The sequence below is a fragment of the Melospiza georgiana genome, chromosome 3 (genome assembly GCF_028018845.1).
Source record: "Melospiza georgiana isolate bMelGeo1 chromosome 3, bMelGeo1.pri, whole genome shotgun sequence".
Taxonomy (NCBI): Eukaryota; Metazoa; Chordata; class Aves; order Passeriformes; family Passerellidae; genus Melospiza; species Melospiza georgiana.
The window spans coordinates 39,809,157-39,815,156 of record NC_080432.1 but is presented as its reverse complement, the minus strand read 5'-3'; positions in this window follow the sequence as shown (position 1 = coordinate 39,815,156).

Below are 6,000 nucleotides of genomic sequence, written 5' to 3'. Positions count from 1 at the left end.
AGTAAGAAAATTCCCACCTATGGAAGTGGAGGTTCAGGTCATCTCCAAAACCAACCATATGGGTTCCCCATAGTTGAAACCTCCTGAAGCAGTTTTTCAGTTGAGAGAGGAGTGGCTTCCTCAAGACTTCCCTCTTGTCTTTTTTCAACCAGAATATCACTGGTTTATTGAAATTTTTCTTTGCCAGTCTTTTTTTCTTGTCTTTTTTTTCCCCTAATGCTGATCTGCAGTGAGTTATTCACATTGAGGGAAACCAGAGTGCTGCAGAGCTTTGTTTTCAAATATAAGTACAATTTCATTATTTCAGCATGTGTTCTATGTCCTTTTAAGTGTAACTTGTATCTGGGTTTGTTGTGAGAAATATTAGAACACTTCACATGTAATAGGGGTGACAGTTACAGTATTAACTGATTTAGTGGCTATTGGATCACAACTGTGTGGGAAGGCATAGTGCTCCACAGACTGCCTATTCAAGGTGAACTTTGGGATACTGTACAATTTGATTTTCAAATGTGGAAAAAGTTAATAAAGGACCAGAGGAGTGCCCATCCTCTGTATGAAACAAGGCATAGATTCTGCAGGGGAAGTGTTATGTAACCTCATCTGAGGCAAGGCAATGGCTTAGTGCCTATCCATAGCATAACTAGAAGTCAAGGTTAAGGATAAATAGTATTTTCTCTATCTCCCTTGCAGCATGAAGGAATCTTTTTCCAGAGATTTCTAATGTCTGCCCTTTCCTGCACTGTTCTTTAAACAAGAGACAAGAGCCTATTTAAGAGCAGAAGGTAGGACACCAGTCCTGAGTCCATCCTGTTCCAGTGCACTCCATCTGATTCCATCCCAGGCATCTCAGTCCAGCATCCCTTTTGTAAGATTATTGCGCACCTTTTTAAAACCCATTTGGAAATGTTACCCAACAGAAGCTAATGATTGTAGCCTATGCATAAAAAAGAAATGGGGGAAACCCCCAACCAGCCATAGGTTCACTGGCAGTCAACTGGGATTTCAGTTGGACCAAAAGAGGACTGTGACTGTTCAAATGGAATTTACACAAAGGTGGTGAGTCTCTGTGCAGGTGATGCTGTGCTTTGGGAGTATCATCTCCCTTGTCAAATCCACAGAAGCTACTGATACGGGCTGTAAAATTAGTGTTGATTACAACATCAGTGTTGTTCTGCATTTCAAACTGAAGCTTTGCTGGTCATAATAAAATGGAGAGAGACTTTGTTTTACATGTAAGCAATTACAGCATTCCAGGAGCTCCTTTTTATGACTTCAAAAACATACAAGCGTAGCTAAAAATTAACATCTAATATATTCATTGCTTAGCAAAAATATAAATATATGTGCCATCCTTGTTCCATTATTTTATTTCTGTTTGTAAACTATGCTCATTGATGAATCTATTTTGTGTATTTCTGGCTAAATGTTGGCAGGAAAGACATAGATATATCTAGGAATGCACATGAAAGAAACAAGCTATACAGAGCTTTAAAAATACGTATTTTTGTGATCTTAGAAATAGGATGGTTTTGGTCAGAAAAACTTCACTCTGCAGACCAACAGGCCAAATAATATTTTTTCATGTTTCATTTTGTTGAGGGTAACATGTTCATAGTTTTCTACTGGTGCAGAAAACAGAGACAATTTTTTAGGTTTTGTTTTACTTAGAAATATTTATGGGAATTACTTATTTAAAGAATTGTTTAAATGAAGGTGCACCTTAGCAAGATGGACTTTAGATTCTCTGTATGATTTCATAAATTTTTCTTTTATCCATGCAGTGGCTTTAGCATTTGCAAAATGCCAGTGTTGCATACTTCCATACTCCTCTATTAGCATCCTAAGGGAGCAAAGATCATCTCAACAGCAAAAATTTTTAAAAAGGAGTGGGGGAAGGCATGAGGCCCAAGTTTACTGTGTAATTTAGGTTTCTTGCTGTATCCTGCAGAAACACCTTTGGTATTATTTCACTCAAACAGTACTTTGTGAAAATAATTCTTGAAGGGGCTTATAGCAGTGAGCAAGTAGAATGTTCTCAATGGCATAGAGATTGACTGTTCATCATGCCTGATATATATTGCTTTGTCTAACAACTTGCCCCAGCAGACTTACAATTGTGTTCTCTCTGAAGACCCTCCCAGCTGCAAGGCCTGATTGACGGAATCTGTGGGCAGATGCACTTGCCAGACTCCAATAAAGATGGGGCCTTGGGAACATCTAAGGCAATTATTGACGGGCAGCAATCCACTAATCAGACAATTTCAAAATTAATCCCACAGTCCCTCACTGTATTAGCTTTCCTTCTTGTTTGTATTTATACAGCAAATTCATGACTTCAGTGAATACTCTCCCTTCCAGCCCAATTATGTATCTCTGAGGGTATTAAATTAAAAACAGAAGAAATATTGAAAGTGGCTTGCAATTAGTTTCTTTGAAAAGTGGTGTGGCACTCACAGGCTGGGGTTCTTAATATGTTGCTTGATAATAAAAATAAACAGCTTTTTTTTCTCATACAAGTAAGGTAAGTATTCCTAATATGCCTTGTTATAAAGCAGCCTGTAAATAATGAGAGGGGGAAAAGGGTGATTTGATTTTGGAGTTTAATTATATCTTCATGAAATTCTTCTACAGTAACTGACAAATCCACAGCGTCTCCAAATAACATAAACAGATTTTGGGTTGTGCATTTTGATTTATCTTTCCCTTGTTTTATTCTGATCACTTTATAATACAAAATTGCATTGCATTTGATTGTCATCTGCCTTTTAAATGAAGACTGATCCAAACAGAACATTTCTTTCTTGGGGAAATGTAGAACCATCTTCATGATGTAACTGTTCAAATGTGAATCACTGCCTAGAGTCCTTAGTTGTGTACTGTGTACCTCATTCTTTTAAAATTTGGAAATCTGATGCCTGCAATGATTGAAGGATTGTTTCTACAGATTTGAACCTGAATGTAGAATTTCCTATTTTTATTGAAAATGGGTGAACAAAGAGAGACATCACTTTAAAGGCATTATTTTGCAGCTTTGCATTGCTGATTACTATTGGATTGAACAGTAAGAGCACTGTGCATTTCTGTGGTTTCCCAAATGCAGCAGAAATTGTACAATATTTTGTTTATTCATGATCAGTTTGCTTTCAAGTACAGAGGAATGAAAAAGAAACAGAATTAATCCATTGGAAGTCAGTGGGTGAACTCAGTGAACACGTGGGTTGGAGAGTTGATGCTGCCATGCTAACTGTTAAAAGAGTAGAAAGTATTTCCAAGTTGAGGAAGTCATGAGGCAGAGATTCTACTGAAGACACTTAGGCTCAAACTCCTTCCTGGGTAACTTTGGTGTGTTTGGCTACTTTCTGTGTATCTCAAATTTCCATCTGTATAGAAATCTTCAAGATTTCCATCCTTGAATGTGTGCTGGGGGAAAAAAAAGTTATGTGCAAGCTTTATTAAAATTATAGAATTAGTATCATTTTGAAGTAAAAATCATAATTCGTTAAGGGAAAGCAGCACTGGTTATCTTTGATCTTTTTGGTAATTATATGTGGAGCTGATGAACATAAAGTTGCAAACATATAAGATCATCATCTACTTTGAATAATAATTTGAATGAACAGTATCCATTTTGGCCTGTTGTAATCAGTCACAAGTTTGAATCGATTCATAGACTTGGAGGACATGTGAGGCTAGATTCGTACCACAGGTGAACTATTTTTGGATTATCTGAGTGATTTCTTGAACTCTCTTTCCAGAGCTATGCAGCTTTTTGTCATGGAAAATGGCAAAATGAAACAGCTTGTTTGGTTGCAAAGATTTAGACAAGAAGGCAAGGCTCAGGAGGCACACGGGTAAAAGTTCCTGTGCTTCTTTTATGCTTCAGTGTTCAGCAATGTGCCTGTGATGATGCCAAGCTGCCTTTCCTCGTGCAGGCAAAACCGAGGATGGAGCTACTGGTAGGCCTTGTTTTATATTACTTTTATTTGATTTATTGCAGAAGTTGTTAACACCCCATAGTTCTTTGAATAAAATAAAACAAGAAAACCTATAAGGCTCAGCAGCAACATAAACCAGAGAGTCTTTCACCTTCATTATGAACTAATTCAGCTTTTGATTACCTGGAGATTAACACCTCCATATGTAACAAAAGATACATTCTGTGAGTAAGAAGTTCCATAAGGTAACAGCTCACACAATTTGACATATTTCAATCTAACTCAAGAGGACAAAATGAAAAGTGGGGAAACTAGCAAGCAGAAAAAATTATCCAGGTTTCCACCCATTCTTCTGAAGACATTTCTTAAAACCTATCAATTCATCAAGTAGATTTCATATGAAATTATTAAAAAGTGCTTTAAAATTCATAAATCCTCTTAAGAAAGTAGTACTTGATGAATTCAGGTCACTACTCAGTGATATTGATGAAGCTTTGCCCTTTAGTAAGGGGCTGAGTTTGGAGGTTTCTGAAATAATATTTTAGTGAATGAGGGCAGCTCTTCAATCCACATCTGCCTACAGGGATCCTCCTTAGACATGGGTACAGTTCAATTTCTCTGCTTATGCTGCAGTTCAGCCAACTGATCGTGCTCCTCTTTGTGGGCATTCCTTTGTCTTCATTTCATATGTGCAGGTGGATTCAGACCACGGGCTATACATACACCACCAGCTGGTGACAGCTTTTGGCCATGGTTGACCTGGGTTAAGTTAGAACTGATGACCAAAAAGTGAAACTTGACGTTACCAAAGCCTGAGGTTATTTGTTGCCCTTTAGGGATTGATGGCTCTAAAGCAGCAGCAATTAGGTTTGTGTGGCACAATAAACAAAAATAGAAAGTGCATTCATATGGATAATGTAAAGATTAAAGCCCTTGCACTCTCAGCTGCACGCTGAATAGCTTGGGTTTTTATATGCTTTTAAACGGGAGGGCTGCGTAACATGACCCTCCAGTTGAAAGGATGCAGAATAGCTGTACTCCCATCTGGATTATTACATTCAATTTAGGCCACATGAACTCCTGTGCTGAAGGTGTACATCTAAGAAAATGGTTGTGAATTGAGCGTGACTTGCATAAAAGAGCGAGTTGCACCTATTCGTTCTTGAAAACCATCTGCTTTTAGTTAAAATCACAGTTGGCTTGCCAGCCAGCTATGGGGGCCCCATCTTCTTCTCTGTATCACCCCACATTCACATGCTTAATATACTAGTAATTTTATTATGAAGCTGTGGTCAAGACTGTGGCTAAGGTTGCAACCAGTTTCTTTTATAAGCTCTGTTTTTTGTCTGCCCCACTAGAGCTTTCTCTAGGAAAATTGACTTGAAAATTGGCAACATTCACTCTGCACTTCGTATCCATATATTTATATTCTCAGGCATGTTTAATTGTCATGCTCCCTGCTTTACTACTCTTTCAACTTCAATGTTAATTATTAGGCCCCACTTAAAATTAAGCCTTTCTTGGTGTCTTTTAATTATAATCAAGCCCTAGGCAGTCAGGTTACTATGACCACTGCATGTAACACTGTTCTTGGTTGTGGCCCTCAGTTGCCTTGTTATGGCTTATTTGTGGACTGGAAGCTCTTTGACTTTTTGTTGAATTTGTTTGAGGGTCTTGGTATACAACTCAAGCCTTTTCTTACCACTGCCATTAAAATAAGTGGTAATATACATCCAAACAATTTATAGATGCAACCTGACTCCAGTGGAAGCTGATGGGAGAATATCCACCAACATCAGCAGGAATGGTGCAGCTGTGACTGTCCTGGAGATCATGATTATGGGTACTAACTAGTCCTACTATCTAAGCTAAATTAGTGAGGTTTTCCAAGTACTGTTTCCTTATAATTTTTAAAATGGCAATCACCATTTTTGGCAAGATATTGAAAGTCTACACACTTGAGTGTCAGGAATATGTGTGTATCAGCACTGATCGCTTATAATTGACCAAACTTTTTTTGGAAACAGTACTGAATCTGAAGAAGTGTAATTTGAGTAGTTCC